The sequence below is a fragment of the Humulus lupulus genome, chromosome 2 (assembly GCF_963169125.1).
Source record: "Humulus lupulus chromosome 2, drHumLupu1.1, whole genome shotgun sequence".
Lineage (NCBI taxonomy): Eukaryota > Viridiplantae > Streptophyta > Magnoliopsida > Rosales > Cannabaceae > Humulus > Humulus lupulus.
In genome coordinates, this window is record NC_084794.1 from 182,533,153 (window position 1) to 182,543,953 (window position 10,801).

General features: G+C 37.4%; 1 pseudogene; it reads right to left on the reverse strand.

Annotated features, from left to right (window-relative positions):
• Window positions 1–3,055: 3,055 nt before the first annotated feature.
• On the reverse strand, window positions 3,056–10,352 carry LOC133818783 (glycerophosphodiester phosphodiesterase GDPDL4-like; annotated as a pseudogene).
• Window positions 10,353–10,801: the final 449 nt, after the last annotated feature.

The window sequence follows — 10,801 nt, forward strand, 5'->3', positions numbered from 1 at the left end:
TCTGTCGTAGTCAATCCTATCTTCTTGAAGGTTGATTTAAACAGGATATTCACCGAACTCCCGTTGTTTACCAGAATCCGAGCCACCATTTTGTTGGAGATTTGGCTTTCAATCACCAATGGATTGTGATGCGAGAAATGCACTCTCCGAGCATCGTCTTCGGAGAACGTTATAACTTGGTCAGTCATTCGCGACATTTGAGCAGGTAATTAGGTTAGAGCCATTATCTCATCGTCGTGGTTCAAAGCTCGCGCATATCTGTTCTGCGAGCTTCATGAGGTGCCCCCCAGGTGAAGCACTTCTGATATGGTTATGACCCGCCCATTTACTGGAGGAGGTCCTTGTGCTGCTGGATGTGGGGGACCTACATGAGTCGCTGTTGGGACCCGAGGTGCGACAGGTGGGACCGTCGATCCGGCCATGAGTGGCTGTGTTGGACGCAACCCTCCCTTTGCATATTGATGGCGGTGTCCCAGCTTGATGAGATTCTCAATCTTGTCCTTGAGCTGGCGACACTCATTAGTGTGATGCCCTATGTCGTTGTGGAAACGACAAAATTTTCCAGGCTCCTGCCTATCCTTGTCTCTCGGGATGGGTTGCAGCTTCCTGTAATGCACGTGTTATGCTGTGTCCACGAAGATGTTCTCTTGGGAGTCCACCAAGTCAGTATATTCGGACTACTGTGAGACATACTTCTCGCCTGATGGGACTCCCTTCTCGGGTTGTACGATCCTGCTTCCCCTGGGTTTGCGACCCTTGCCCTTCCCTTCGTGCCTTGTGCCATTGGGAGCTCGACTGGATTTAGCCGGCTGGGATGGGGCGATAACTCCAGCACCGAATGCAGGCTAAAAAGCACTGTATCTAGTGGGCGCTGTCCCGAACCCTGCCGGAGACATACCAAATCCAGGAGCAGATGTCGGGGCGGATGGCCTCGAGCTTCACGGGCGCTGTCTACTTGGCGGCGTCCTCGGGTCCTTGTCTCATTACCCTTACCAGTTTGTTGTGGAGCCGGGTGGCCCTCGGGCTCTTGACGAGCCTCTTATGCTTCGGGGCATGGTCATCATTGGCCTTCCCTTGACCACGGTCCTGTGGTGGTGCTGAGGCTCCAACTCCTACTGGGTGCCCATTGGACACCTCAGCTGGCGGATCCTGCGCCTCGGCAGCCGGGTGTTCGGGGGTACCTCAGCTGTATCGACAGGCGACACTCCAACAAGATGCACAGGTGGCACACCTGTTGGGTGCCCAGCTGGTGCATTGCCATGGGGGTCCACTTGCAACCCTTGGGCTGCAAGAGTGGCCTTCATGGCAAGTACCATCTCCTGAAGAGCAGTGGTGTTACCCTCTTGAACACCAAGCTTCTATTGTTGGCTAGCCACCTGCTCGCGGAGCGCCACCACTTCTGGCGTTTCTTCTGCCTCCATGGGCTGAGGATATTCATCCTCATAACACTCTTGGTCGACGTTATTGTCCTCATCGTCAAACTCAGCATACTCATCGTAGCCCTCCGCCATCCAGGTACGTCCTGAGGTGGTTGCCTACTGGGTTCTCCCCCGTCGACTCCGGTGGGAGGGGGCACTTCATTTGTAATGTTTCTTCGTGTAGTCACCGTGATCGTGAGTGTTTCAAATTTTTTCTTCAAGCTCTCAATGAAAGCACCAAAATGTTGACTGCCTTTTTCGTTATCAACGTTTATACAAGAGGTTAAAGAAATAGCTATATGGACATAGATTTTTACGTGGTTCAGGTTATAAAAGAACCCTAGTCAACGAGTCTTTTGTATTAGGGAGATTGCAAGCTTGTGGTTGCAAGCTTCTATAGTATCTTCTCAGGCAGTGTTTAGATTGCTCTGAGTACAAGTATTTCTCTAAAAAAATCCGAACCCCTTACAATGAGGTTCCCAGCCATCTTTATAGGGGTTAAGGACATTAATATTAATCATAAATAATTAATACACATTCTTCCCCTAAATGGGGAGTTAATACACTTCAATGCATTGGGCCGCATTGAATAAAGGCCACAACCCAAGCATGATTTGCGGGGCCCACTGCAGAAAGGTAATCACTTTACGAGGAACATGCCCCTGTGATTGTCAGGGCATGCTGTATGTACTTCCGTGTCAGGCGGCGTAGTGGGAGTGCGAATTGCGATTCGTATCGTTAGCAATGCTGCAGGCAGATCGCCCAAAAAAGGTTGTCAGGTCTTTCTGAGGCAGCCAATCCGCATTGGCTGCCATCTGGTCTATCCCTAAAATTCCGAGGACTAGATCCTCAGCCTGGAATATAGCTGGAGGCAAAGAAAATTCATAGACTATCAAGCATCCTCGGGAGGTAACCTTACGAAGACATTCATGTCTCTTGGGACATGGCCCAGGAAAGAGGTCGACGCCTTCTTACTACCCGAGGAGGGCGACTTCCAACCATTGGATCGATCCCCTGATGACACATCTCTTTGGGCGTTGTCTCACGGAGAAGAGGCACGTGTCTTTGGATGAAAACACAGACAACAATGTTATTAATATATTTTATAATTTTACAAAATAATAAAAAAGTATTATTATTATATTTTAAAAAAAAAAAGGCTATTATGATGGCAATGTTGTCCCAATACCTATTGGACAACATTTATGTTGCAATAGGTGCTAAATTAAAAAAATTTAAAATATAATGGAATTATTGTGAAGAAAATAGGTTTATATAATTCAAAATATTCAAATTGTTCAAGTTCTTTACCAATGACTTTGTTGTGCCCATATGTCTAACCTATTGTGATGACATAGAATTTTCGTCGCAATAAGTGGCTACAACAAGCGACCTATTGCAACGACTTCTTGTTGGAAAATCTAATAGCTACAATTTTTTGATCTAGAGACTCGCATTAAGCCTATTTTCCTATAGTTGCTTCAAAATTTTCAAAATCGCTCAAGGTTACAAATTAAATTCTTGACAACCTTTTAATAATCTATCTTGTATTTGACAAAACAAAGTATTATTTGACGGATGCAAGATATAATATAAAATGATATAGGCTTACATTAATAATCACACATAACACAAGCATAAATAAAACGGAATAATCTTTATTTTGTTATAACAAAGAACAAATTACAATATCTCAGCTTATATAGATCACACTACTCTCAACATTTTCAACGTTAAAGTAACAAAAAAATTTCCAACGCAATTGAGTACCAAGCAATGCCAAGGTATATACATATATATATACCAGTTTGAGGAGAATAGAAAGGAGGATGGCTAATTCAACAACTATTAGCCTGTACCAACCTTAGGTTGTGCATTATTATTGTGTGATGTTGGTTTCGCTGCTGTAAGCTTAGGCAGAAGACAAAGGTGGCTCAACCACATCATCCAATGTCAAAATTGGGTCTGGAGCCTCAGCTGGTGGCATATAAGGAGGTGTAATGAGTTCCATTAGACTGCCAGGCTCAACAGGGCTCATGTAAGGTGGTGTTTTGTCACCTAGTCCCAAACAATGGTTACCTACATCAATTTCAAACACCCTCAATTAGAGCTGACCTTCACTTTTGGCCTCCAAAAAAAGCATAGTTCTTTATATATATGTACGTACCTGCTATTATAATCTACATATTAGTGTTTGGTATAGAGTTAAGGTAAAATGGTTTGAGAAAAATCAGGGATATAATATAAAAAAGAAAAAACAACAACTAGCTAGTATATTATAATAAAGGCTGATGGTGAAAAGAGCATTAACATAGAAATGTATACTTACTTTTATATCTAGCAGCTGTTTTAGGAAACTCTGTGATTATACCATCAACTTTGGCTCCCATCACGTATGAATTTATTTCCACAGTTGGATCGGAAAAGAAGTCCCATGCTTGTGATACAAACTCATTGCTGAATGTTTCTACATAAACAGGAAGATTGTTGCTCTGAAGCTTTCTTACAACATCTGTAGCACCGGTCAAAAATAACAATTATCTGGGTAGATAGAGGCTTTGTCAACAGTCACTGAGTGAGAAAATTTCTTGATGTCCTTTAAGGAAAGATCATCAAGACTTCAGATTTGCTCTTCGATTTTGTACACGAGTTCATAATTATTTTTGCCTTGGAACTTTCTAAGAAATGAACTATTGGTAGACTGAATCATAACTTTTAAGGTTGTCTGTTTGTCGAAACCCGCTTTACTCAGGGCGCTAACCACTGCACCGGTAACACGCTTAAGCCTAGCTCTTCTGCAAGAAAGGGTGCATGCTGAAAGAAACAATGACAAGATGGAATTATCATTTATTCAAAATTTGATATAGGATCTGGCCGCTTTGCAAGTACACATTCATGACTATTAATGTAAGCTCCATCCAATCAAAACAGAACTTGGTCATTAAGTTCCTTCTTAACTAACTAGAAAGGAGTGAACCAATATAGAAGTAACTATTATAAGATTAATTCAGCCATATGCATGCGTTTGGATTTTAATTGGATTCCCTTTATGTTTTTTGTTTAACTAAATTGGAACTTATATGAAGTAACAAAATTGGTTTTGGTTTTCAATTTTTAAGAATTATTAACATGTTTAGCAAACTTTACTTTTTGGTATAAATTTACACGTGTTTAGGTAAATGTGTATATGGATACGCATGGACGTTCAAGGTTATGTCACATCCACGACTATTGTATACGTTATTACCATGCCTAAGTATGGACAACAATATGTATATTTTTCTATTTGAGTAACAAAATATGTATAAGAAATGTGCACAAAAATATTACATAGTAGTATTTGGCAGTCTTCTCAACTAATCATATTATTTAACATGGGTTAAAATGACTTGCCATGTAGTGTGTAATGTTTTGGTGAACATTTTGTGTGCACGTATCATTATTCCTTTTGTTTTGCAAATTGGTTTGAAAAATAAAATAGTAGAAGCCTTTCTATATTTTTTTAATTTTTTTTTTTGCTAAACTTATTTATAAAACAAAAGAATAAAAAAAATTCCAAGCAAACTTTATATTCAGTTTTAAAAAAACAAAAATGTATAAGCTAGTACAAGCTTTTATTGTTAAGGAATAGTCTATCTCACAATTTTATTTAGCTTTTCCTTGTGACCCTTTTAAAAATTATCAACCAAAAATTCAAAGTATCTGTAACCCTAAAAAAATGTACTTTTTAGTTACAGCATAATTTTTTTTTGACTAGATGTCACTTTCACTCACAACTAAAATTTACATGGGACTAAAAAGTTATATTTAAGCACAAGATACCATTATTATAATTTTAGTCATAACCTATTATTATTTTTAGTAATAAATTTTATTGTGACTAAACATATTGTGATTCTTGTAACTAATACAAATATTTTAGTGACCATATAGGTAAGATAATATATTTTTTTGGTCACATTTTTTTTTTTTTGCTTTTAATCACAAATTGTTTTGTGACTAAAAATAAGATATTTTGTAGTGTAACAAAAACTAACCTCTATGCTGATCATGATGCCAGTAAGAGAGCTAGAATTCTTTGACATGGCTAAAAAGTCAGATAATGACACAAATCTGCCTTCATTCATGTTCACCGGATTCCGGATTAGTGTGAACGATGAATAGGGGCTTGATATAACAGCTACATGTGTAAACAGAAAATAAATTAATAAATAAATACCGAGGTTTCAAATAATTTTTCACGAGACAATAGATCTTGAGCATCATTTCCATGCGTAAGAAGTACTACAACAATATTTAAGAACAACTTATATTTAAAGAACAAAATAAGAAACGAATCAAGCAAATATTTAATTTTCTCATAATAATATACCTATCCAGCTGATAAAAATACCTAAGACAGAAGTAGTAACATTTTGAACATTTTAGGTTAATTTATTGGTAACCTTTTGTGGTGAATATAGTTCAGCCACTTGATTTTTTTATCCAATAACAAGTTACAAGTTGTTAAGTTAGTTATTACTGACCTCTGCTCTCCTACTTTAGATTGACCATCTATATAAAGGAACTTAGATTGACCATCTATATAAAGGAACCTACTATTCAGTTTAGATGACAAGAAAATCAGAAGAAGAAAAGAGAGAAAATTATGTTGTAATTTTTTATGTTCTTACTCTCTTGTAGATGAAAGACTTGTAATGTGTATGAGTGTACTGCTGAAACTTTTTGATCAATAAAAACCAAACCTTAAGGACTGTCTCTGTCCTCATTTATATTTCTAATCCCCGTCCCCGTCCCCGTCCCATCTTCGCTTATTCTTCGTTGAGGACGGGGTGGGGAATCTTCTATTGGGGTGGAGAATCACCATGAGGAATCCATTTATTTCAAAAATAAATTTTAAACAAAAATTTTAAAATAAAAATAGTAAATTATATATAAATTAAAATATTACACAATATTTATTATTTAAAATATTAAGCATTATCTTAAATAAAATTTAAAATATTAAAAAAGTCACTACTATACTGAAAAAAACATATAAATATATAAAAATTTAAACGCCCAATCGAGATGGGTACGAGGATCATTTAACATTCGGGAATTAAAAGTTATCTCCGTCCCCGCTCCGTTTCCTATTTAGACGGGGATTTCCCGTCCCATTAGGAGCGGGCCCGTCCCATTGAGAAAGTGAGCATCCCTTCTATCCATCGGTTACTTAATTAGAAAGACAGGAAGTCATCAATAAGTCCTACGAATAACAATTTTAAAAAAGCACAGTATTTATGGTACGTTGGCCCTCTTGCTATATGGCCACCTAGTACACTGCAAAGTCTAAGACGAAGTGTTACTACTAGAACAAGTGGATTATTAGGCCTTGGGTACTCTAATTTCCTCAGAGTGCCTAAGATTCGAACCCTTAGGCACCTAATAAACCTCTCAAAGAAGTAATCTTAGTATCCCGTCCTGCTTTCGGGAAGATGTTCTTCCAACAAAAACAATGGTTTTTGTGATGAGGGCTCATTTAATTTCCTCCTAGTACACTCCCACAAAGCGCTTAATAACATGAATAATGTAACTAGTCATTTCTCAACAATGATATAATTACAAGAGCACTATAATAACTAAATGAGCAAGCACATGCATGAGAATTGTTATATTGTAAAGTAGTTCATTTCTCAACAAATATAAAATTACAAGAACACTACACCTAGCTAACCCAGCAAGCGCTTGAGAATTACTTACGTTTTAACTTTTGAACGTCATCCCATGTCAAGTTGAAGGCGAATATTCCAGTGTCATTATCAACGATCTGTGGAACACTCATTTTAAGATTGCTAAAACTAGATTTAGCCACATCTGTGATATTTATTAGATTTATATAGCTTAAACAAAATGGTATCCCATCCTTTGACAGCTGGACAGGACAGTCAAGTACATCCACGCCATCATTAATTGCCTTGGCATAAGCCTTGTCAGTACAACCAGGATAGTCTCCACTTGCTCCGCATTTTGAGATAACCAAAGGCTTTGCTAGAGAATGACATTATGCAAGAAACAGGTACGAGATGAAATGAAAAGTGACAAGATCAATCAGAAACTAATAAGTAGAAACAAATTAAAACGGTGGGTTGTACCTTGTTTTGTAGCGTTGTTTCCTAGGTGAGCAAAGCATTCTGTAGTATATTATATTATAGAGGAGTCAGCAGCATGAAATAGATTAAAAAAATAATCAAATTTTATAGACACAGGAAAAGTTTCACCGAATGGTTTTCTAATATTCTTCCCATTTTGGAATAGGCAATGAATCAAGCCTCATGTTTTTGGTCAAATTATATTCATCTTTCTCCCTATAATGAATTAAGAATTTATGCAGAAAAGATCGAGTGTCGGCAGATCGCTTTTTTCTTTTTTCTTTTTTGCATATTCACTTTTCTCTACAGTTGTTGTTTAAGATTTTAAGAGAGTTCAAACTGCATCGAGCTGAGCCACAACATTGTTCAGATCTTTTGGGATAGTTTTTTCTGGACTATATGGCTGGAGCGCAATATAGTAAGTTTTGAATAAGATCGATGTTGAGGAAACCAATGGAAGGTTTATGGGATAAGATTAGATTTTGGGTTGCCACTTTGGTTATGATGTAGAAGAATACAAGGGTATGTTGTTTTCTGACTTATTACAGGAATGGGGTTGCTTTAGTTTGCTGCATCCGACTCCCCTAGTATTATTCCCTCTTTAATACAAGCTTTGTTTATTTGAAAAGAAACAAAAGCAAAAAAAAAAAAACTATAAGCTTTCTTTCTTATGCTAGAAATAAAAGATATTACCTATGGCCGCTGATGGAGTGATCGGAAAATCGGACAGCACCCCATCAACGCTGAATTCACCATTGTCAAAGAAGTTCAGGTACTCGGCTGTTGGATCATAACTATAATTATAGCTTAAAGGGAAGTCATTCACAAAATCTGATGCATATACCTCTAACCCTTCTTTGTGAGCATCCAAGACAAGAGAAGTATGTGGATTCAAATAAGATTTTGCATCGATAGGCCATATGTAATTTTTAGGAACAATAATTCCAGATGCAATTGTTCTAATTGTTTTAAGATTTTTCAAGTAAAAATCATATGTCTGGCCTGATGAAGGATCAGTCTGATTTTGTCCTAGAAACCGAAAGACCAGCTTTGTCCCCGTTGTATTGATTTTTGGTTTAATATTGCTTAAGAAAGCCATCTCTGGCGATGAGATATAATTGATAACTGCCCTTTCAGATAGAGAGAGTACATAACTTTTCATACTCAAATTGTGCTGTGTAAAGAATGCATCATGCTGCAAAAGTAGAAGAGATGATATGGTTTTACCCAAACCAGTACGTTAAAGTTAAGAAAAAGAATGTGTTGAAAGCTGGTTTAAAGTAGGCTAGGGGCATTGGGCAATTACTTGAATATTTAACCATAAGCCTTTCGGTTTCAATTGTTTAATCATCTCGTCAACTGAGAGAATTGGGAATGCATTTCCATCAAATTTATTGGTGCGACTGTAGACTCCTTGACGAACTGTGGGGATAACAAAACAAAACATCATCAAGAAGAAGATTGAATCCGTAAAACAAACCCATGTAAGAGTCAAGCACCAATTTTTAATCACAATCTCACTTGCAATAAAACAATGTACCACGCCAAATACATTGCAGAAAGACTTTTAGAATAAAACTAAATCTCAATGACAGCAAAAGCAACCGTTATTATCAATGTCAGTGCAGAGAGTTAGATGGAGTGTAAACTACAAATTATAAATGATCATCATATATAATCGTAATTTTAATTAAGATAGAAGAGCAAGAAATAATAGAAAGAATAGTTGGGGCTAGAGCTAGACGTACACCCAAAGAAACATTTGAACGAGTCTATATATATACTTACCGGAGAAGACTGATAGCTCTTTGAAACTGAAGTCCACCGAAAACCATCCACTGGAAGATTTGTCATTAACAAGGTACTGCTTGGGCTTACCCTTGAAGACCTCAGAAATATCAGAGCCATTCTCTAGCTTCATATCTGGAAAGCAAATTCCAATACCATCTTTTGTTAATTGCACGTCACACCACGACACTGTATCAGGTAAGCTAGCTATCGATGTAAAACTGTACGCAGCATAGCTTGAATCAGGAAACATCCCCGAAAATCCACCATGGGCTATCACCATAGGCGATTTTCCTGAAATTAGCAAGAAAAAAAAAACAGTAATAGATAAATCTCAGGCTTTCGAATTCGTTGTGTATCGATAAATTACTTACAATCCAGAATTTTTTCACTGAAGAAAAAAATAATCAGTACATTTTATAGATAACAACTAACCAATAAGTCCTCAAAACAAACCGCACTTACAATTACAACCTTTCTTCCACTTTGTTGACAACCAAACCGATTAATTGTCACAAAAGAACAATCAACCCTTGAAGTAAAACAAATACATTAGAAAAAGGAGAGCTATAGAAAGCACACAACAATACCGTTAAGAGTTAGCCATGGAGTCTTGACACCAGATCCCTGAGGCTGAGCAGAGACCGAAGCTAGCACCAAGCTCAGAAGATAAACTGAAAGTAGAGCGCGCGAGTTGCACATTGTCAGCGAGTCACTTGAGCTTCTGCAAATTTCCGATAATCTCTTTCGTTGAAGCTTCTCGTAAAATGAGTGAGAATTTTTTTTCCTTTGTGATTTTTATTGGGGGGTCGGGTCAACATATAAAATGTGCAAGATTTTCTCAGGTGAGATAGCCTCATATATGCAGATCAAAATTGAGAGAGAAGGAATGGAGGAGAGAGAAGGAAGGAGTTGAACGTTTCAGCCCGCTAACTTTAGCAGTATGCCTTTTTAAGCTTTCTTTGGCCGTGAAAACTTCATTGAACAGTATATGCCTCTAAGTTTCCCACGTAATTTTAGTGGTAATAATGCATCATGCATGCCAATATATTTCCCTATCCCAATTCCTGTCCCACCAATAAGAATCTCCCACCTCATTTAAAATTACAGCTTGCACTTCACATTTTTTATGCCATTCTCACATAGTTGGTATTTAGCACCCTAAAAATATTAGCATATCCCATAATATTTATTAAATTCAAATGTGTATGACTCAATATGGAATTGTACCAATAACGGTACAATACATTCTTGTGTTGTTGGCCACCATTGGTGCACCTTAGAAATTCTCATTCACATAGGGCAGTGACATCAAAATAAGTCACCTTTGGTGGAAGGGGATAAGCTGTCCAAAATCTCTGTTTCGTTTGTGAAATATCACATATTATGCATTCTAATATACTATAATTTTTAAATATGCCAACATAATTGACTATCCCAAAACTATGTCATTTTGTAAAATTT